Source organism: Lithobates pipiens, unplaced genomic scaffold (genome assembly GCF_037356315.1).
Source record: "Lithobates pipiens isolate NorthernLeopardFrog02 unplaced genomic scaffold, aLitPip1_a1.2 Scaffold_19, whole genome shotgun sequence".
In the NCBI taxonomy this organism is placed as follows: domain Eukaryota; kingdom Metazoa; phylum Chordata; class Amphibia; order Anura; family Ranidae; genus Lithobates; species Lithobates pipiens.
This window is the reverse complement of record NW_027507764.1, coordinates 149,611,466-149,635,673: the sequence shown is the minus strand read 5'-3', so window position 1 is coordinate 149,635,673 and position 24,208 is coordinate 149,611,466. Positions and strand designations below refer to the sequence as shown.

At 44.3% G+C, this 24,208-nt stretch overlaps 1 protein-coding gene across 4 annotated transcripts in view; it reads left to right on the top strand.

Annotated features, from left to right (window-relative positions):
* The window catches only part of SATB1 (SATB homeobox 1), a 260,292-nt gene that overhangs the window by 14,215 nt on the left and 221,869 nt on the right, over positions 1 to 24,208 (top strand). The gene's annotated exons all lie outside the window — the stretch shown is intronic.

Here is a 24,208-nt window from a genome sequence, read left to right as displayed (position 1 = left end):
CTTTTATTCTTCACCTGGCCATTATGCCAGTAACACATTTTCTGTCTCAGGAAGACAATGTCCATTCATTATAAAGTATTTTTGCAGCAGCAGCAACATTGTGCCCCAATGGCAGGAAGTGTATTGGGACTAGAAAACACCTCCTTATCTTCCCTGGGGATTCTGTAGTCCACAAAAAGAGCTGGGAACAAACGAACTTGGCAAACAAGGGCAGCAAGCACTGAAGTTATCAACTCACAGGATTTCTGGCAGGATTATTGGAATAGAAGTAACAAAAGGCTTTCAACAGACAACAAGCTAGCAAAATAGGGGAGGTTTACTGTTGAGCTTGTATATATACATTGTAGAACTAAACTTTAGGTACACAGCCAAACTCGCAGATGAAATACATATTAGGGACTGTTTTGTCTAATTGTTATTTTGTTCAACCATTCCTGAGATTCATATAGTTTTGCCACAGATCAGAGCCATGTTTATCAAGTCGGAAAACTTGATTTTTCACTGCTGTCTTGCATCTTCCCCAACCTGTGATTGGATAGCTAAAGAAAAAGAAGCAGACTGATAAGCTCACCTCTCAGTCACTCTGCCCATTGGCTGAGAGTGCTGATCGGGAGGTGATTGGCTGCTGGTTTTCTAGTATGCTCGCCCGACAGAAGCCGGCTGCCCTACACATAGGGCCAACTGTCAGCCAATTTTTATTTAACTGGTCGACCCCCCCTCCCCATGCATATCAGACATACATTTTCAATGTATTAGTAAAGTGAGGCCCCATAGTGTGGAAGCAAATGGGACAACCTTGTGAGCAAAATGCAGGACAACACTCCCCAAATGGAGTATGAATTTTTACAAAAAATATTGCTGTGAACAGGTCCACTTGAAAATCATGTATTTTATTTGCCTGTGAATTTTGTCTGTGCTGAAATGGAGAAATGCACGCTATTCGGTGTGCATAAGCCATCATTTTCATCTTCATCCAAGAAAAAAATAACATATATTGCAGCTTACCAGTCTTTAGATGTGATGGCCAACATTTTTTTTTTTTTCGTCTAATGATCCTGCTAGTAAAACAGTTACTGTCTTAGTGTAAAAATTGCTCATTAACTGTTCCATATCTATGGGAAAGCAGTATTGTCAACGTCAATATGACGCTAACTCCTGATTTGGATTACATAACCTGTTAGCCTCTTGTTACCTCTATAACACGGAGGAAGTAGATGTTCTGTATTACCCTGAAGATAACACTACTTGAAATTTGTGAGGCAGAAGCATCGTGCCTGGGAAGTTAGGAGCTATTTGGATTTTACCTTCTAAAGTGTTGCGAAAAACATGTTTTTTCCGAAGTGCTGGTCTGACTGGAAGCAGTTTCTGGCAGGAGACACTTCTTCTGCCATGCAAGGTCCTGGGGTTGATTTCAAGGAAAATAAAATATTTTCATTTTGAACTTACTCTGAAATGCACTGCAACTTGTTGCAATGGGGGTTATTTACGAAAAGGCAAATCTACTTTGCACTACAAGTGCACTTGGAGGTACAGTCGCTCTAAATCTAAGGGGTAGATCTGAAATGAGGGGAAGCTCTGCTGTTTTTATCATCCAATCATGTGCAAGCTAAAATGCTGTTTGTTATTTTCCTTGCATGTCCCCCTCGGATCTACAGCGACTTTACTTCCAAGTGCACTTTCAGTGTAAAGTGGATAAGTAACCCCCAATGTGTCCTGTTTTGGTCCATTTTGAAGCTTTAGAACAACTAAAATCTCCCATAGCTATCAGCAGGCTGTCTATTGTAAAGGCTTATTTTGACCATCCACAGGATATTCTCACATATTGGTACTGCAGTGCACTCCATATGCTTTACCAATCTTTCATTTATTTTATATAAAGGGGGTAGGGAACAAAGCAGGGGGCAGTAAGTGGTACAGGCTTATCAGAAGGGCATATGCCACAACTGGAATACATTTTTTCCTGGCTACTAAGAGCATTGGGGTGTTTTAGGTCATTCGAGATTGCAGAAATACGTTAGTCAGACAAGTAAAGTTGCTGTCAGAGTTGGTAAGGTATAATCAGGAAAACCTAAGTGTGTAAATATAAAATATAGTTATCCCCATTTACGTACATATATTTAGTTAAAAAAATACATAAAAAATCATATATTGGTGTGGCGCTATTTGTGCTAAAATACACCTCCCTCCTGTGCAGATATGTAAAAACACTCCATTCCCCATTGCATGAACTTTTATAAATGTCATATAAATTATTACCACAAGCTTCATCTTTGTGCAAAATCTTTGCGCTTACAGATGTATCTCATAAAAAGAACGGCTGCATACTGGAATATCGAAAATCCTTTTATTAAATCTTCCCATAAGGTGCAAAAGACAAACACCACAGGATGGCAGCAAGTGAATCAGGTAGATGTGTTTCACACAGTTACATTGTTACATTGTGCTTATTCATTGGTGATGAATAAGCACAATGTGACTGTGCACCCTTATGGGAATATGTAATAAAAGGCCTTTCAGTATTCCGGTGTGCATCCATTCTTTTTCATATACAGTTTCACGGCAGGCGAGCCAAAGCTTGCACTCATAGGAGGAGTCCTCATTATTTTAATTTCACTTCACCTGGATCCACTCACCTGGATGTGTCTATTGTCTACAGATGTATCTCTCCTCCAGCTGCACCTCTGGACTTGCTGGCCACTATTTTTATCTTCACCCTTTCAGAACTTTCCTCCAGTACATATATGTAAGGGAGAAAATCAGGAGGCAGCCTCCAATAGTGTAAAACCATTTTTTATTTTCACTTAAAACAATTAAAATGCACTTATATTAATGATTGGCTTGTTCACACAAGCTACAACACATGTATGAACTTTCTGGAATGCTTCTGCTTTCCAAAGACCAGAAAATATGGAAGTGGAAGTGACGTAAGAAGCCCCATCCAATGCGTTTCGTCACAATGACATCATCTCGGACTTTGCCAGAGTTTGTGCACTTTACTGCACGATTGTTGTACTTTATTAAGACAATATTTTTATTATCATAGTTTTTCACAAAGATTAAGTATGTAGTAACCATTTTTATAACATTTTTTACAAGTTCATGCACTGAACTGTACTGTACTACTGCACTGAAGTAGAGTGTTTTTACATATTTGCACAGGAGGGAGGTGTTTTGCAACCCAGATAGCGCCACAACCATATATAATTTTAATATATTTTTTTTAACTAAATATATGCACGTAGATGATAACTATATTTTGTATATGTTTTATTATCCTTTCATTGGGGTATAAATACTTTAGGCAGCTGTAAATCGCTAAGGAACTTAGGTAATCCAAAAATATATATTAGCCATGTAAAAATAAATTACTTCTAATGAGTGGAGGGGAAGGCAAATGAATTTCACAATCTCCTCTTGTGCATTCAAAGAATACCTTGTATTCTGTGAAAAGAAAATAAGACATTTTGTGAATGGACAAGGTGGGGAGTGAGTAACCCACTGTGTTCAATGTACTGTACCTGTATGTTTCAGAGCTGGAAGTTTTGCACTTACAGTAGTGTTCAAGATGAATTAAAGTAATTGTTTTACATAACACAGTATCATCCACACATGGAACACCAATCATTAGAGGTAATTATGTCAAAAAATTACTATGTTCCCCAGAGTTCAGCTTTAAACAAATTCCATCAGGTCTCTAAACAAATCAGAAGGTAAGCTCCCTTCAAGAGAAGAAGTCATAAACCATTCTCTCCGGCGCCTACTACTTCCCTTCTGTGCCAGCATTGCAGTTTCAGTCAGTATCTTTGCCATTTAACACTTCCATGCTGGTGTTGCCCTCTGGGCACTGATTTATTCCATTCATTTCTACCTTACTACTACAAGTCTTAGCAGTGATCTAAGGATTGGTGGAAAATCCCCTAAGGCTGGATTCACACCTATGCAGTTTTAGTGTTTTTTGCATTTTGCACGTTTGCACTACAGTCCATTTAACATGGTTTCCTATGGAACATGTTCTATAGTGCAAATCTGCAAAAAGCACAAAGAATGGATAGGTGTGAATCCAGCCTAAGGCTGGATTTACACTTATGCAGTTTTAGTGCTTTTTGCATTTTACAGATTTTCACTACAGTCCATTTAACATGGTTTCCTATGGAACACGTTCTGTAGTGCAAGTCTACAAAATGCAAAAAGCACTAAAAATGCATAGGTGTGAATCCAGCCTTAGAGAGGCAGGGGACAAAGGACACTCCTAAAAGGACACTCCTAAAAGAGTCAATCGCTGAATAGGAGATGTAGGGGAAGTAGGAGACACATGCGACCAGAGAGGTGAGTATATTGTCTCTAATCTTGCAAAGAACTTGCCTTTTGATAAACTGATTACAACGCATTAATTAACATGTTACTTGAGCTGGCCATAGACGGAACGATTTTGTTTCCTGCAACCACGGCTGCAAGAAAGAAGATCCATCAGACAGGCTGGTTGTACCCAAGCTGATCCATTGATCAACTTGGGTTCATTCAGCTTGCTCATACATGGTTTGAATTTTAGCCTGTCCCTGCTGAACCGGCTGAGATTTGAACCGTCTATGGCCATATTTATATGAAGCCTATCATATTCACTTGTATAGCTAGAAAAATCTAAAATATTATAGTCCCTCTTACTAGGATGACTGACTGTAAGTTAACAATGCTTAGAAAAATGTCACTTCATAGATTTAGAAAGTTCTATATTGTGCTGCTAGACTCCTAAAAACAGGTGCAATCCCCCCACCCCTTTTAAAATGATGTGACCACAATATGGGGTTTAAGTGTCATGGGTACAACATTAAACCAATGTGAAATGTTTTTGATATATTCTTGTGGTCTGTTTTGCTGAGTGATCAGTCTTCTAAAGGTGTTAATAGGTGTGACTTACTTGCTAAATGCGAATACATTCTGATGCTGCACTCCATACTTGGAAATAAAATATATATGCTAAGTATAATGTTATGGATTGGGATGCAGATGAAAGAATTATGAAATGGGATTGCTTTCTTAAACAAGTAGAGAATGATTAATTTGCAAAGCAAATGTTCCTTTATCCTAATAAATAAAGTGAAGCTGTGTTTACTTCAACTATCCAATCACAAGAAAAAAAATCCTATTTTTTTTTTTAATTTCTTCTGCACATGATTGGGTATGAAAAGTGTACATTATTTTGTAAAATGAACATTTCTTTACTTCTGTAAGGCCGCGTACACACGGGCGGACTGTTCGCCCAACTTTGTTCGTCAAACAATCCGACAAACAGTCCGCTCAAAATTTGCATGAACGGACTTGACCACACACGATGAACGAACAGTCCGCTGAAAGCGTGCGTGATGACGTGAACGGCACGTACGACGGGACGAGAAATTCGACGTCCAATACACTGCAATGCAACCTTCGCCGTGTAAATCCTTTCTGAGCATGCGCGAAACTTAGTTTGTCGAACAAGCCTACACACGAGCGGACTGTCCGCTGAAACCAAGTTTCAGCGGACTGTCTTACGAAAATTCCGAAAAACTTTGTTCGTCAGACTGTCCGCTGAAACTGTCCGCTGAAGCCCACACACGAGCAGACTGTCCGCTGAAACACTGTTCAGCGGACAAAGTTGGGCGAACAGTCCGCCCGTGTGTACGCGGCCTAAGTCAAATCTATTTTTATTTTTTCGTGTTAGTCTTATTTGTTTTATTTTTACACAAATTAATGCTAATTTCAGGCAATATATTCATTGCTCTGCTCATAGTCCTTTTTTAACCCTATTAATCCAGAAACATTTTACCTTCCTAACTGGTCCTACTTGACGTGTTAATCAGCTCCTGTTGTGATGTTTCACCCCTTCTTCACTATTATGGGCTCTCCTTCACTATTCATATTTACCAAAAGTTCCTAGAAAGCACAGAAGGCTCAAAAATCATGCGGATAACCTTGATCACCAGGCAGAACATTTTGCTAGACTCTCTAATTCTTTTTGTACCCACACTCTTAGTAAAACGAAAACTAGACTTATCTTAAAAACAGGATATAACATTTTCCAGTTTCTCTACTGTACTTTTTAATTGTACATGACATGAAAATAGCATACTGTTTATCAAAAAAAAAAAAAACAACTAATGTTAACTGTAAAGTATAGAGCAGGGCATATAACGGTGTGGGGCAGCACTTAGGCATTTATGACTTCAATTCCAAGCTGTATAAAAAAAAAATTTAATCAGAATGTCAGAATATCTGTCTGCAATCTAAAAATATAAATATAAACTATGCAACACGACTATAATCCTAAAAACAGCAGTAAATCACCAAATATTTTTTTTTTTTTAAGTAATATTAAACCGTCTGCGTATCTTCGCTTAAAGCGGGTAAGTAAACCCACTGACTTTTTTTTTTTACACCTGTAACGGAAAAGGCATAATGAGCTAGTATGCACCGGCATCTCACTCTGTCCATGCCGAGGGAGCTGACATGTTCCCTCGGTGTGTCTTCCGGGTATCGCGGCTCTGGCGCTGTGAGTGGCCGGAGCCGCGATGTCGCCACTCCCGTGCATACGCGCAGGAGTTTTCTTCCCGGCAAGGTCTGGCATCTGCCGGACTTTCAGCTGAGAATCCCCGGTGTGCATGCACCGCTGAAGTCAGCGGCTCATCGTGAGGGGAATATAACCGTACAGGTTTAGGAGATATTCTTTTTACCTACAGGTATGCCTTATTATAGGCTTACCTGTAGGTCAAAGTCAAAAATTTGACTATACAACCGCTTTAACACATTGAGCACAATAACATAAACATTTCCCAGTAAATTATTTGCTTACCCCTTCATGCCGAGCATAAGCAAATATACAGCTCCACTGGACTGGGATGTTTTCTGTGGGGCCGCATACTTACATATCTACCTTTATGCTGGGAGCGTGCCGCACGGTACAGAGAACGGGGTCTGCCCGGGAGCCCCAGGCCCTGTACTAATAATAATAATACTAAAAAAAATAAAATGTAAAATAATACCTAGATCTAAGTTTGGTTAGGTCAGTGCCAGGGTTAGTGTTTGGGTCAAGGTCAGGGTCAAAGATAAAGGTATCAGTGTCAGTTAGTGTTAATGTTAGTAAACCTACTAACTCACATCATGTACATTGTGTAAGTGCATTTTAACCTACTAATAAATGGATTGTTAAATCTCTGCACTGAGCTGGCACAGGAGAATTTATTTAGGGTTGTTTTTTGGTAGAAGGTTATGGTAGTAGCAAAAAAATATATACAGTTACATTTAAAAAAAAAAGTATTACTATTTTGGGACAGTTTTCTTTTGATAATAAAAATAAAGTCAGGAGATACCCATTAGCAATTACTATCAAATGAAAGCCCAATATGTCCTGATAAAATGCTGTATAATAAATATACCTGGCTACACAAAGTAGTTTTGATGATATGTATGGCTTTAATAAGACATGTTAAAGTTGCAAAATTGTGCTTAGGCATTACGATTTTTTTTTCCTTAGGTGTGAAGGGCTTAAAATTCTTACAATAGCACTTGCAGTTTACAACTTTCAGTGCTGCTGGTTCCTGCTCTCTCAGTGCTGCTTCCCAGGAAATACTTGACTTAATAGGAAACAGTGAAGAGTGCAGTCTGGAGCCAGTCGGTTAGTTTAGAGAAGGACAGGGAGGAGCGAGGAGTAAGGAGGTGCTTTGCCATCCTAGGCTAGGGGGCTGTGTGTTTCTAGTGATGCACACATAGGGTTGCCACCTGTCCGGTATTCACCCAGACAGTCTGGCTTTTCCATCATCTGTCCGGATTTCAACTTACCCGAAACCCAGACACATTATTCTAAATGGGCCAGGGCCAGCACTTCCTCTCCCCGGTCCCATCGGCAGCCCATAAATGACAAGTGAGTGCTGGAGCCATTTTATTGCAGAAGAGACATGCAATTTCACTTCTGAAATAAAATACACCCACCTGTACATGCTCAGCTCATCTTACAGCAGCTGGCCCAGTCCTGTGTGCCAGGATGACTAGCTTTTGCAAAATTACTTTTGCAAATGCAAAAATTATTGTGTTGAGTTTATGACACTCATACTTGCGCAGAGTAATCTAAGCATATTTTGTTTTATTTAACCATGTTCCTTTAAGCCTCTCCCACTGTTAATGCAATTTGGCTGCTACATGTGCCACATTACTACTGTCCTTGGGGCATCCAAAGGTGTCCCAGGTCTTTTACAATACTATAGCGTATACAAAAAAATAAAGTTAAAAAATTGCCCTGCGCTGGAAAAATGTTCGGGTTTGGTTTGCAGAAAAGGTGGCAACAGTATGTACACAATATAGGAAGACACGAGTCTAGCACCTACATGGTAACTCCATAGGATACTGCATGAGAAGGACCCACCCTGACGCAGGAAACCTGGGGCAGCATTACTGCACCAGCAAGAAATTTAAAATTAAAGGAGCGGCATACTCAGTACATGACCAGCTGCTAAAAGTACATAACAACTGGGGGTTTAATATCACTTTAAACTGAAAAAATTATAGTTTAAAGTGGTGATAAAGGATACCTGACCTAAATGTCATTGTAATGCTGTGGCAGCCAATAAAGTCCAATGCTGTCTTTGTTCAGCCAGTTCTTCTCACCAGTGCCACCTTTTTGGATTTTGGAGCCGGCTGTGACTCCTTGAGTAGGCTGTCCATTGCACATGTGCAAGATCTTGTGGCGCAGGAAAATGCGTCTAAGACTTTTTTCACACTGGGGCTCTTTGCAGGCGCTACAACACAAAAAATAGTGCCTGCAAAGCGCCCTGAAACACGAATGTCAGTCGTGCTTTCAGTGCATTAGCAGGATGGTAAAAAAAAGTCCTGTTTGCTCTGTTTATGTCTGCCCTAGTGTGGTGGCCAGGCACTATAGCATTGTGTATGAGTCCTGGGGGAACCCAAGTACTGGTAGGCCTGCTTGTCTTAAGGGAAAGGGGGCTGCTATAGGTGAAGCACACAGTAGCTAGCTATAGCGTCTGACCACCTGCATTGAGGTAGATGTGACATTCGTGACAGGCATTTGATACAGTTCCCCACAAACGTTTACTGTACAAACTAGGGTATGTAGGCATGGACCACAGGGTGAGTACCTGAACTGAAATCTGTCTACAGGAGCGAGTCCAAAGGGTGGTGATAAATGGGGGGTACTCTGAATGGACTGGTGTGGAAAGTGGGGTCCCCCAAGGATCTGTCCTGGGACCAATCCTGTTTAATTTATTCATAAACAATCTAGAGGATGGGATAAACAGCTCAAGCTCAGTATTTGCGGAGGATACAAAGCTAAGCAGGGCAATAACTTCTAGGCAGGGCGTGGGAACCTTTCAAGCAGGCCTAAACAAATTAATAAGTTGGGCAACTACATGGCAAATGAGGTTTAATGTTGGAAAATGTAAGGTAATGCATTTCGGTGACAAAAATGCATGTTACTCACTAGGGGAGAACCTCTGGGGGAATCTAGGATGGAAAAGGACCCGGGGGGATCCTAGTAGATGGCAGGCTCAACAATGGCATAGAACGCCAAGCTGCTGCTGCAAGCAAAGCCAACAGAATATTGGCACGCATTAATAAGGGGATTCACTCCAAAGATAAAACGATAATTCTCCCACTCTACAAGACTCTGGTTGCATCTTGAGTGTGCCATTCAGTTCTGGGCACCAGTCCTCAGGAGGGATGTGCTGGAGCTGGAGAGAGTCCAGAGAAGGGCAACAAAGCTAGTAAAGGGACTGGAGGACCTCAGCAATGGGGAAAGACTACAAGCATTGAACTTATTCTCTCTGGAGAGGAGACGCTTGAGAGGGGATATGATATCGATGTACAAATACCATGCTGGTGAGATAGGGAAAAACTTTTCAGTGAAAGGGAATTTAAAAAGAGACGCGGACATTCACTAAAATTAGAAGAGAAGCAGTTTAACCATAAACTGTGTAGAACAGTGGTCATCAACCCTGTCCTCAGGGCCCACTAACAGGCCAGGTTTGCAAGATAACTGAAATACATCACAGGTGATATTGTTTGCTCGTCAGTGATTGCAGTATTCTAGTCTGCATTTCCCCAAGGTAATACATAAAACCTGGCCTGTTAGTGGGCCTTGAGGACAGGGCTGATGACCACTGGCGTACAGGGTTCTTTACTGTCAGAGCGGTAAGGATGTGGAATTCTGTTCCATAAGCAGTGGTATCAGCAGGGAGCATCAATAATTTAAAAAAACTATTAGATGGGCACCTTAACGACCACAACATACAGGGATATACAGTGTACTACTGACATAAACACACACTTTTGTCCATATACAATGTAGGTAAGTGTGATAGCCAGGTATCCACAAATCTTTGCCCATAAGGAGATCTATTTACAAAAAAAAAAAATTAACTCAAGATTTAAACATATTTTTTCTGCATTTGTGAGGTAGTGAGAATTCTAAAGTGCTGCGTAAACTGTTGGCGATATATAAATCCTGTATAATAATAATGATGCACAAAGTAGATATGCCTGTATATAAAGCTAAGAGTACTTATAGGAAAATGAAATCTATTACATTTCTACAAAAAATAAATGTAACGTCTGTTGTTTCAAAATAGCACATTTTGGTTTATCACAAGGATTATTAGAATTGAAAAGAAATGGGTATGATAAGTGTGAGTGTTCCACCTTCCGTTCTACATGTCAGTGTTGTTGCAGCTAGATGACAGCTTTTTGCTCTGTTGCTTTACCTTTGGGAAAAGAGCCAGAACAGTGAGCATGAATCTGACATCATTCACATACAGGCAGGGTAGTAATATATTTTTGCAGGAATACTGGAATATTTGCCATTGTGTGAACCATATCCCAAATTCTTCTTATATGTATGCCCCTTAGATTACCATCACAAACATCATTCTGCAAATCTGCAATTTCCTTCTAAGTGGCAAAGCGAATAGTAGCATTTGTCAATAGATGGGATTATCTATGAACACAAGAGCACAGTAAAATATGCAATAGGGTCCAGTAAGCCATAACAGCCAGGCATATGCAGTCTTTTTTAAAGAAACGCCAAGTTGTTGGTCAGTTTCCAATGTTTCAAATGTCTCAGTGCATTCAGATTTCTACTACAGCTAAATATTGTTGGATGTATTGGAAAGACTGCTGTGGTCAGTGAACTACACAGCTAGGAACTTAAATACTGTGTATGTGTATTCAACAATCTGAGTAGCCACCTGCAGTATAGTTAGGCATTGAACAGTTGGCTGCAGATTGATTCTCACTGGTTTGGTCCCCTTTCTACACTTTGGCTTCTTCTGCATAGTGCTCGTGTCCTGCAGATTGTCCTCCAGGGCTCCCTCACGTAAACCAACATTCCTTTACGCTTTCAGGCATCCTGGGCACCTGCAGGGGCATAAATGAGCATACCCACATGTCATCAGGAATCAATGCATTTAGTCCTGCTTAGGGATGAGCTTCGTGTTCGAACATCGGCTGTTCGCCCGTTCCGCGAATTCCGAACATTATGGGCCGTTCTCGCCAAATTCGTGTGCCGCTCACGGCCCACAATGCACTGCGATGGCGCAGTGCATTGCTGGCTCATGATTGGCAAAGCATGCACTGTGACCCCGCATGCTTGGCCAATCACAGCGCCGGCAGCGAGGAGAGCCATGATCCTGCCTGTGGCCAATTATAGCTCAGGCTGTGTAGTACACGCCCCACACTATATAAGGCCGTCAGCGTGGCGGCCTTGTGTAGTGTGTTGGCGTCTGAAGCAGTTAGTGGGTGTTCTGTGTACCTTCAACACAGTATACACCCATCGTTATCGGCCGATTTTTCGATCTTGCTCTTCCGTAGTGGTTGTTGTCTGCGTGCCCTGACCGCAGTATACACCGCTATATTCACCTTACCTATATAGCTAGCGATATATCTATCTTTTATAATAGAGCTTGCAGTCAGTGTTAGGAGCTTGTGCGTGCTGTCTGCGTGCTCTGTACCCAGTACACACCGCTATATCCACCTACATAGCTCTTCTCTATTTGAGCCATCTGCCATCTGCAGGAGTTATTGGAAGTTGTGTGTGCCTCCAGCACAGCACAGTATACATCTGTATTTACCCTTTATTGCTGGTGTTCTATAATAAAGGCATCTGCAGGAGTTAGTGGGTGTTGTGTGCCTCCAGCACAATATACACCTGTATCTACCCTTTATTGCTGTTCTCTAATAGAGCCACCTGCAGGGCTTAGTGGGTGTTGTGTGCCTCCAGTACAGTATACCCCTTTATCTACCCTTTATTGCTGGTGTTCTATAATAAAGGCATCTTCAGGAGTTCGTGGGTGTTGTGTGCCTCCAGCACAATATACACCTGTATCTACCCTTTATTACTGTTCTCTAATAGAGCCATCTGCAGGGCTTAGTGGGTGTTGTGTGCCTCCAGCACAATATACACTACCCAATTGCTGTTTTACCCAACTCCCTTCAGGCCATTACCATGTCTGGAAGGCCAACAAGGAGAGGCAGACAGGCGCGAGATGAAAAAAGAGGGCAAGCAGGCTCTGTGTCTAGAGACAACAGTGCTGGTCGTGGACGCGGTGCATCGTCATCAGCACGTGGCCATGGGACACGCTTTTCGGCAGCTGGACATGTTGAGCCGCAACATGCCAACGACTTGGTAGAGTGGATGACCAAGCCCTCTTCATCCTCCTCATCCTCTCTCACCCAGTCTCAAGGTACTAGCAAAGCAGCTGCCAACGCATCGTCTTCCCTCCTCTCAATGTCATCATCAGTGACTCCTTCCCTAGACCCACCATGTCCTCCTGAGGAGTCTCCTGAACTCTTTGAGCACAGTGTTGGGTACATGCTCCAGGAGGATGCCCAGTGTTTTGTAGGCTCTGATGATGACACTCAGCTAGAGGAAGGCAGTAGCGTGAATGCAGAGAGAGGGGATGCTCAAGAAGGACAGCAATCTGGCAGTCATGTTCCACAAGCTGCAGCATACTGCCAGGTTTGCTACAGCGATGAAGAGGGAGGGGATGATGAGGGCACTGACTCCACGTGGGTGCCTGGTAGGAGAGAGGAGGAGGAGGAGGAGGAGGAGGAGGAGGCATATGTCCAACGAGGCAGGATGCCCTCCGGGGGCCAGCTTAGGGGCAGCACACCGACTGAATCACACCGCAGAGACCCGCCTGTGCAGGGCGCTGCCTCTGCGCGTTATCCTAAAAGTTCTTTGGTGTAGGCCTTTTTTGAGACGAGTGCATCAGATCGCACCGCTGCTATTTGCAACATATGTCTCAAGCGTATCTTGCGTGGCCAAAACATCAGCCGCCATGCAGCTCATTGGCAAGCGTACCTCAAAGACCCACACCAAAGAACAAAGCGGACCTCTCCTTGCTCCTCATCAGCTGGGATCTCCAACCCCACTAGACCTTCAGTCCTCTCTGAAACCTGCTCTGAGAGGAATGAAGGTGTAGAATTAGGTGTGTCACAGCCAAGTGCTTCCGGGCACTCTGCTAGCAGTACACCCATGTCCGATTATAGCAGGCAAATGTCCCTGCCCCAGCTGCTGGACCGGCGAAAGAAGTTCACTCCTAGCCATCCACATGCCCAGCGGTTGAATGCTAGCTTGGCTAAATTGCTAGCACTTCAACTGCTGCCTTTTCAGTTGGTAGACTCGGCCCCCTTCCGTGAGTTTGTACAATGTGCGGTTCCTCAGTGGCAGGTCCCCAAACGCCACTTTTTCTCACGGAAGGCGATTCCGGCTCTCTACCGACATGTGGAAGGCAATGTCCTTGCCTCGCTGGACAGGGCGGTCAGCGGTAAGGTGCATATTACCGCTGACTCATGGTCCAGCAGGCATGGACAGGGACGTTACCTGTCTTTCACGGCCCATTGGGTCACTCTTCTGGCAGCTGGGAAGGATGCAGGACAAGGTGCAGTAGTGTTGGAGGTTGTTCCACCACCACGCCTCCAAAATGCTACTATTGGTTGTGACACACCTCTCTCCTCCACCCCCTCCTCTTCTTCTTCCTCCATGGCCTCTTCCAGTGCTCTGTCCTCAGAACCAGCGGTGCTCCGTAGGCGTTCCAGGGGCTATGCAAGTACGCAGGAAAAACGATGCCATGCCGCGCTTGCGCTGGTTTGTTTGGGGGACAGGAGCCACACTGGGGCGGATGTTTTGTCAGCTCTGCAGGGGCAGGCCGAGGGGTGGTTGACGCCATGCCAGCTTAAGCCAGGAATGGTGGTTTGCGACAATGGCACCAACCTCCTCTCCGCCATCCGACAGGGAAAACTGACCCATGTGCCCTGTGTAGCTCACGTCCTTAACCTGGTGGTGCAGCGGTTCTTGGGCAGGTACCCGGGCTTACAGGATGTCCTGAAGCAGGCCAGGAAAGTCTGTGTGCATTTCTGCTGATCATTTAATGCCTGTGTTTGGCTGGCTGAGCTCCAAAAGGAGTTGAACCTGCCCAAGAATCGACTTATGTGTGACATGCCCACCAGGTGGGACTCAACGTTGGCCATGCTGCAGCAGCTGCACATGCAGCAGAGGGCCATTAATGAGTACCGGTGCCACTACGGCACCAGGACAGGGTCAGGGGAGCTCGGTTTTTTCTCACCACGCCAGTGGGGCATGATCAGGGATGCATGCACTGTCCTGTCACCGTTTGAGGAGGCCACAAGGATGGTGAGCAGTGACAGTGCATGCATCAGTGACACTGTACCTCTTGTCCACCTCCTGGAGCATACGCTGCGTGGAATAATGGACAGGGCACTTGAGGCAGAACAGAGGCAGGAAGAGGAGGACTTCCTTGCCTCTCAAGGCCCCCTTTATCCAGACAGTGTTCCTGCTGTGCCACCCATCACACAGGAAGAGGATGAGGAGGAGGAAGAGGAGGAGGAGGATGATTGTGTCAGCATGGAGGTGGAGGCTGGCACTCAGCATCAGCAGCAGCAGTCTTGTAGGGATGATTTACAGTCCAAAGAAACCTGTGGACTTGTACGTGGCTGGGAGGAGGTAGCTGCGGATCATGTTGTCCTTAGTGACCCAGAGGACTCCGGACCAAATGCCTCAGCTAACCTACGCTGCATGGCCTCCCTGATCCTGCAAAGCCTGCGGAAGGATCCTTGTATTCTTCGGATCAAGGAGAGGGACCATTACTGGCTGGCCACTCTCCTTGATCCACGGTACAAGGGTAAGGTTGCCGACCTTAGCTTGCCATCGCAGAGGGAGCAGAGCATGAGACATCTCCGGGAGGCCTTGCAGAGACTGGGAGGTTACAAACTCCTGGTCCTGGACAACGTGTTGCTGAGGCATCGGTCAGAAGGAGCGGTGGAGAAGGTGACTGTCTGACTGATGCTTTCAGACAATTTTTTAGTCCGCAGCCCCAAGGTATGATCGGTTCCAGCAACCATCGCCAGTGTCTGATTTACATGGTGCAGGAATACCTAGGGGCAAGGTCAGACTTGGACACCTCTCCCACCGTAAATCCTCTGGCTTACTGGGTCTTGAGGATGGATCACTGGCCAGAGCTTGCACAGTATGCAATTGAGCTACTGGCCTGTCCTGCATCCAGCGTTCTTTCGGAACGCACCTTCAGTGCTGCTGGTGGCTTTGTTACCGATCACAGGGTGCGCCTGTCCACCGAATCAGTTGATCGACTGACCTTCATCAAGATGAATCAGTCTTGGATAACCCACAGCTACCAAGCACCTGAAGCTGATGTAACCGAATATTTTCTTTTGAAATATCACATCCCTTCAAGACTGCCTATGCTGATGCTGAGTGACTGTCCTGTTATGTTGATTGTCTATCCTCTTCCTCCTCCGCTGATATGTTGGAAGAACATTTCTGGTTTTGGGTGATGCCATCAGCCCAATATTTCTGCCCCTGTTTAACAGGGGCGTTTAATTACAATTTTTGATGCAATGCTTTGCAGCAGGGCTAATTCCTGCAATAAAACTAGAGTATATGGGAGAGGTTGCAGTGTGGTGGCACCAGCACCAGTGCCTAAGGCCCAATTTTTCTGCCTCTGTTTAACAGGGGCGTTTAATTACAATTTTTGATGCAATGCTTTGCAGCAGGGCTAATTCCTGCAATAAAACTAGAGTATATGGGAGAGGTTGCAGTGTGGTGGCACCAGCACCAGTGCCTAAGGCCCAATTTTTCTGCCCCTGTTTAACAGGGGCGTTTAATTACAATTTTTGATGCAATGCTTTGCAGCAGGGCTAATTCCTGCAATAAAACTAGAGTATATGGGAGAGGTTGCAGTGTGGTGGCACCAGCACCAGTGCCTAAGGCCCAATTTTTCTGCCTCTGTTTAACAGGGGCGTTTAATTACAATTTTTGATGCAATGCTTTGCAGCAGGGCTAATTCCTGCAATAAAACTAGAGTATATGGGAGAGGTTGCAGTGTGGTGGCACCAGCACCAGTGCCTAAGGCCCAATTTTTCTGCCCCTGTTTAACAGGGGCGTTTAATTACAATTTTTGATGCAATGCTTTGCAGCAGGGCTAATTCCTGCAATAAAACTAGAGTATATGGGAGAGGTTGCAGTGTGGTGGCACCAGTGCCTAAGGCCCAATTTTTCTTCCCCTGTTTAACCGGGGCGTTTAATTACAATTTTTGATGCAATGCTTTGCAGCAGGGCTAATTCCTGCAATAAAACTAGAGTATATGGGAGAGGTTGCAGTGTCGTGGCACCAGCACCAGTGCCTAAGGCCCAATTTTTCTGCCCCTGTTTAACAGGGGCGTTTAATTACAATTTTTGATGCAATGCTTTGCAGCAGGGCTAATTCCTGCAATAAAACTAGAGTATATGGGAGAGGTTGCAGTGTGGTGGCACCAGCACCAGTGCCTAAGGCCCAATTTTTCTGCCCCTGTTTAACAGGGGCATTTAATTACAATTTTTGATATAATATTTCACAGGAGGGCCTGTTCCTGTGGCCACCCAGAGTAACTGTGAGGACTTATAGTGTTGTGGCACCAGCACCACAACCACCAAAGGTCATTTTTTCTACCACTGTTCAACAATCGCATGTAATTACAATTCTTGATATAATCGTTCACAGCAGGGCGCTCCAGCGCCTACCAAGAGTCACTTTGAGGGCTTACAATGTTGTGGCAAAACCAACACCTTGTTCTGCCATTTCTGCAGAGCATATAGGGCAGGCCCCTACTTTCAAACATCCAACTTACAAACATCTCCTACTTGCAAACGGAAGGAGACAACAGCAAGTGAGATGAAAAAAGATGTACGACAAAACGAATTATACAGGGGTGATAACCCTTCCCTATGTTTTCCAAAAAGCTTAAAAATAGTTTTTTGGACTGGAGCTACACTTTAAAAATGTACCAGTTGAAAATTACAAACAGATTCAACTTAACACACAGTCCCTGTCTTGTTTGCACCGCCTGTATACTGCTGTTCTGAGTATATAGGGCCTGGGGGCCACACGCATTTCCTTTTTTTAATATGGGTACGGGGTTCCCCTTAATATGCGTACAAGACCCAAAGGGGCTGGTAATGGGCAGGGAGGGCTACCCATGCCATTTTTCTCAATGATTTTCAACCATATTGCAGGAACCAGATATAACATTAAAACCGCAAGCAGTTTTAAATGATGTTATTTCCGTTTAACCACTTTCAGACCGGACCATTTTGCTGGTAAATGACCAGAGGTCTTTTTACACTTTGGCACTGCGCTGCTTTAACTGGTAATTGCGCGGTCATGCAATGTTGTACCCAAACAAAATTTGCGTCCTTTTCTTCCCACAAATAGAGCTTTCTTTTGATGGTATTTGATTGCCTCTGCGATTTTTATTTTTTGCGATATAAACGTAAAAAGACCGCAAATTTTGAAAAAAAATGATATTTTCTACTTTTTGTTATTAGAAAAATCCAATAAACTCAATTTTAGTCATACATTTAGGCCAAAATGTATTCAGCCACATGTCTTTGGTAAAAAAAAAGTCAATAATTGTATATTTATTGGTTTGCGCAAAAGTTGTCACATCTACAAACTAAGGTACGTTTTCTGCAATTTACGCAGCTTTTAGTTTACGACTGCCTATCTCATTTCTTGAGGTGCTAAAATGGCAGGGCAGTACAAAACCCCCCCAAATGACCCCATTTTGGAAAGTAGACCCCCTAAGGAAATTGATAAGAGGCATGTTGAGCCCATTGAATATTTTATTTTTTTGCCTCAAGCGATTGAATAATGACAAAAAAAAATATTTTTTTTTTTTTACACAAAGTTGTCACTAAATGATATATTGCTCACACATGCTATGGACTTATGTGAAATAACACCCCAAAATAAATTCTGCTGCTTCTCCTGGGGATACCACATATGTGGGACTTTTTGGGAGCCTAGCCGCGTACGGGGCCCCGAAAACCAAGCACCGCCTTCAGGCTTTCTAAGGGCGTAAATTTTTGAGTTCACTTCTCACTACCTATTACAGTTTTGAAGGCCATAAAATGCCAAGATGGCACAAAACCCCCACAAATGACCCCATTTTAGAAAGTAGACACCCCAAGCTATTTGCTGAGAGGCATGTTGAGTTCATGGAATATTTTATATTTTGCCACAAGTTGCGGGAAAATTACAAACTTTTTTTTTTTTTTTTTTTTTTTCACAAAGTTGTCACTAAATTATATATTGCTCACACATGCCATGGGCATATGTGAAATGACACCCCAAAATAAATTCTGCTGCTTCTCCTGAGTACGGGGATACCACATATGTGGGACTTTTTGGGAGCCTAGCCACGTACGGGGCCCCGAAAACCAAGCACCGCCTTCAGGCTTTCTAAGGGCGTACATTTTTGAGTTCACTTCTCACTACCTATTACAGTTTTGAAGGCCATAAAATGCCAAGATGGCACAAAACCCCCACAAATGACCCCATTTTAGAAAGTAGACACCCCAAGCTATTTGCTGAGAGGCATGTTGAGTCCATGGAATATTTTATATTTTGCCACAAGTTGCGGGAAAATTACAAACTTTTTTTTTTTTTTTTTTCACAAAGTTGTCACTAAATGATATATTGCTCACGCATGCCATGGGCATATGTGAAATGACACCCCAAAATAAATTCTGCTGCTTCTCCTGAGTACGGGGATACCACATATGTGGGACTTTTTGGGAGCCTAGCCGCGTACGGGGCCCCGAAAACCAAGCACCGCCTTCAGGCTTTCTAAGGGCGTTACAGTTTTGAAGGCCATAAAATGCCAAGATGGCACAAACCCCCCCCAAATGACCCCATTTTGGAAAGTAGACACCCCTAAATTTAGGGGTACACTAGTGAGACTAGGTAATAAATGGCGGGTGCCCTGAAACTATAAAAAAATAACTAACCAACCAGCGTCACCTGTAACAGTTATATGGTGATCACTGGTGAAAGGGTTAACTAGGGGGCAATCAGGGGGCTTTATGCGGTAGTATATGGGGGTCCCTGGCGCTATAAAAAGCTGCGGCGAACCTAAATACCTACCTGCCTAACTAGCGTCACCTGTGACACTAATACAGCGATCAGAAAAACGATCGCTTATTAGGCTGGGTTCACACTGGAGCGATGCGGGAACGCCACGAATGCGCGGCGGGTTCCCGCATCGCATGCCTCCCGGCGGCAGTTCACACTGCCCTATGCGAACTGCTGGGAGTGTCAGTGAAATGTTACTGACACCCCCAGATCAGTTCGCATATCGCAGTGCGATCTGCAAACTCGGATCGCATGGTGTGAACACCCATGCGATCCGATTCTGCTGCGGGCCAAAAAAAGGGTCCCGTGCGAATTTGCGGCGGGTGCGGCGGGTGTGGCGGGTGCGGCGAATGGCTGAACTCGAATCGCACAGAGATCGGATGTGATTTGCACTGCAGTGCGGTGCGAATCACATCCGTTCTCATAAACCGCTGCAATGTGAACCCAGCCTTAGTGACACTGGCGACGGGGGGTGATCACGGGGTTAAACCTTTATTGGGGGGGTTAGGGGGGTACCTTAGAACTAAAGGGGGCTAACCCTAACTGCCCTAACAGTTATTAGTCACAAATGACACCCGCCGGGTGATCAGGGGGTTAAACCTTTATTAGGTAATAAATGGCGGGTGCCCTGAAACTATAAAAAATAACTAACCAACCAGCGTCACCTGTAACAGTTATATGGTGATCACTGGTGAAAGGGTTAACTAGGGGGCAATCAGGGGGCTTTATGCGGTAGTATATGGGGGTCCCCGGCGCTATAAAAAGCTGCGGCGAACCTAAATACCTACCTGCCTAACTAGCGTCACCTGTGACACTAATACGGCGATCAGAAAAATGATCGCTTATTAGGCTGGGTTCACACTGGAGCGATGCGGAAACGCCGCAAATCCGCGGCGGGTTCCCGCATCGCATGCCTCCCGGCGGCAGTTCACACTGCCCTATGCGAACTGCTGGGAGTGTCAGTGAAATGTTACTGACACCCCCAGATCAGTTTGCATATCGCAGTGCGATCTGCAAACTCGGATCGCATGGTGTGAACACCCATGCGATCCGATTCTGCTGCGGGCCAAAAAAAGGGTCCCGTGCGAATTTGCGGTGGGTGCGGCGGGTGTGGCGGGTGCGGCGGGTGCGGCGAATGGCTGAACTCGAATCGCACAGAGATCGGATGTGATTTGCACTGCAGTGCGGTGCGAATCACATTCGTTCTCATAAACCGCTGCAATGTGAACCCAGCCTTAGTGACACTGGCGACGGGGGGTGATCACGGGGTTAAACCTTTATTGGGGGGGTTAGGGGGGTACATTAGAACTAAAGGGGGCTAACTCTAACTGCCCTAACAGTTATTACAGTCACAAATGACACCAATGCAAAAAAAAAAAAATAAAAAATAAAAATGACATTGGTGTCACTGTGACTGGGGGGCAGGGGTAATTGGGGGGGTGATCGGGGGGTAAAGGGGGGGTGTGAGTGTGCCTGGCATGTTCTACTGTGTGTGTAGAGTGTTGGTGCAACTCACCGATCCGCTCTCCTCCGTGTCGGAACGAAAAATACCGACACGGAGGAGAGAATACATCACTTCCTCTCCTGTGTTTACATTACAGGAGAGGAAGTGATGTCACGGGGGATTCCTATTCGTCGGGAGCGATCGCGAGGGGGTGGCCATGAACGAATGGCCGTCCCCTCGTCCGGGATCGCTCCCGCACGAATACCGACCGCCGCAGGCACCGGGCGGGGGCCCGATCGGGCCCCCGACCCGCGGGAGGCAAGGGACGTACATGTACGCCAATATGCCTGCCCGTGCCATGCTATCGACGTACATCGTCGTGCGGCGGTCGGCAACTGGTTAATGTCATTTTGTGCAGGGACTGTTCTAAACACGGGAAACAAGTGGCACTTCACGGGCATACTACAGACATCCCCCAGGCACGATGTTTAAAGGAATATTTCACTTTTTTTTCACTTTAATCGTCATTAAAATCAGTGCTCCCGCCAAAACGGCCATTTTTAAAAACATTTTAGGCATTGACCCATGTCCCCTGGGGCAGGAGTCAGGTCCCCAAACCCTTTTTAGGACAGTATCTTGCATATTAGCCGTTAAAATTAGCACTTTTAATTTCGAACGTTCGAGTCCCATAGACTTCAATGGGGTTCTAAAGTTCGTACGAATTTGGGGTCCGTTCGAAAGTTCTGGTGCGAACCGAACCGGGGGGTGTTCGGCTCATCCCTAGTCCTGCTACCGGTTTGAAGGCATGTTTGGCCACTGTCATGTTGCCTCTCATACTTGTTAAATTGCATGTGTGACTATTGTATGTGAGTCAGAGGGTTTGTAGTGTCTGTCCTCACTTAAAATAGAATCATGGCATTTGTTTTTGTTTTTTTAAACAATTCATACCTAGCTGGATGTAGTATCGGTCTGATACAGCATCTGTCCCTCGCCGGCTCTAACACTGCAAATTGCTTGGTTCTCATGGCTCCGTGAGCAGGGAGCCAGTGACCGGATCTTTGCCCCTCTCCCCCCAAAGCTCACTGAAATGCTGGGCTGTGGAGGGGGTGGGAGCAGCCGGGTCATGCTCTCAGCAGGTTGCTGAGAGCCTGAGCTGGGTCCTGGCCCAGACATGTGAGCGGATCCCAGGAATGCGGAGGGGGTGGGGGCAGCCGGCTCAGGCTCTCAGCAGGTTTCTGAGAGGCTGAGCTGGGTGCCGGCCCATGCATGTGAGCGGATTCCAACCATATAATCGCAATCTTTCCCGAGCCCGGACCAGCTCAGTTTAATACTTATGTTGTTCCTTGCTCCAGCAACCTTCCTCCACACTGCATGACTGGTCCCTTGGAGCCTCTTCTCTAGAGTGCTCTGGCACTGTGAACAATACTTCTGCATTGTATGTATGCCCACCCACAACCTAGAGTGTCAGAGAGCAGAGAAAAACACCAGTGGCTTGGGTGAGGAATATGTTACAGACTTTTCTTCTACCTCTAGACTTAAGAAGCATTTAGCCTTTACAAATGCAGAAGGAGGCATTGCAGAGTATTTTTGATCAGCTTTAGACTCCCCTTGCACTAACCCCTAATATAACTCCTGGTATTGTGTTGTCTCTGGTTACCACTGTCAACAATGTGTGGCTATATTTCTGTCTCACCCTTTGGCATTGTTTCTGGCCTGATGATATGAGCCTTGGCCTGACACCAACCACAAACATGTCTACAATCTCATATTCCAGCGTAGTACCTCTATCTGCTAATTTTACAGGATTTGCCCTCTAGGAGTACTTGCTGCACAGTGCAAGCCAAAGTGTCTAAATATGACTGCACAGCCTTCAGAGTTAGTGCTCTCAGTAACCAGTACTCAGTAACAGAACTAGTCACACACACAATCGGATATTCCACAGACAAAACCTTGGACTTTTGTCCAAAGGCATGTGCCTGGATTTTGTCTTGCATACAAATGGCAAGGAATTGTCGGCCAACAAACACAAACATAGTGACGTACTATGTGTTTTCTTCAGCTCTTTAGCGCCACCCTTTGGACTCCTTCTGCTAATATTGTGTTAGTAGAACTTTGGTGAGTGTTGATTCATGCTTTTTATGTCATGCTTTTCATTTTGTGCTTTTCAGTTTGTTTCTGAATGGCCGCTGTCAACCAGACATGTTGCAGAATTGGAGGAGATAACGTGTTATTTATTATTGGCTTTGGAATTATTGCTTTGACCCAAGTCCAGTCCAGGAACAGGAGAAGGAGAAGTTCTTGGTTACTTTAAATAATCGTGACCAATTATGTCAAGCAGGACACATGCATGAGGCTTTTATTTGATTTTTTGGTTTAATAATAATGATTTTATTTGTTATATTTTACTACATTTTTGGATGCATGGAATGCACTTTTTGGTTAAGTTCTATTGGCAGATAGCATGTCTAATTTTATTTGTTTTCTTTTTTTAAACATAATGAAAAAATTGTGGAGAATAATACTTGGCTATATGTGTTTTACTTCAAATGACAGTTTTGGAGTAGGCAGTTATGTAAAAAGAAAATACAATGTAAAATTGACAAGCGACACCAACATAGTTGTATCTTTGATCTTAAAAACTACAGGATAATGGTGTTGTGGCAACAAACTCAAAAAAAAAAAAAAAAAAGCATATTAATATTATTCTTGATATTACTAGAAAAAAAAAGCCTTTGAATTTTTTTTTGCAATAACTCCATCAGTATCACCAGCAAAGCAGCTTCATTATTATCCCATTAAAGAAGAAGAGAATGTGCGCTACATTTTGAAATTTTATAATTTGCCACGTCACAAATGTTAATTCGCCATTACGAACAATAGTTTACAAGACCGACCGCTTCTGGCTCGTCTTTGCTTCCAAGCATGCGTGTTTGTACTTTGGACTCTTATCTGACGGACTTGTGTACACACGCTCAGAAAATCCGTCAACAGACATTTGTCCACGTAAAATTTTAAAACCTGCTATCCAACATTTGTCTGTGGAAAATCTGACAACAGTCGTTCAATGGAGCATACACACAGTCGGATTTTCCGCCAATAGCCTGTCATGACACATTTCCCGTCAGAAAGTATAATCGCGTGTACGAGGCTTTACACACTCTCTCTCTTTGTCTGCAATACAAGTCTGTGTGAGCACACTTATGCAAATGGGTGTGGCTATTACTTAGTAGGGATGAGCCCGATGTTCGAGAGGAACGTTCGCTTGTTCACTGAATAGCGAACAATTTGGGGCGCTCGC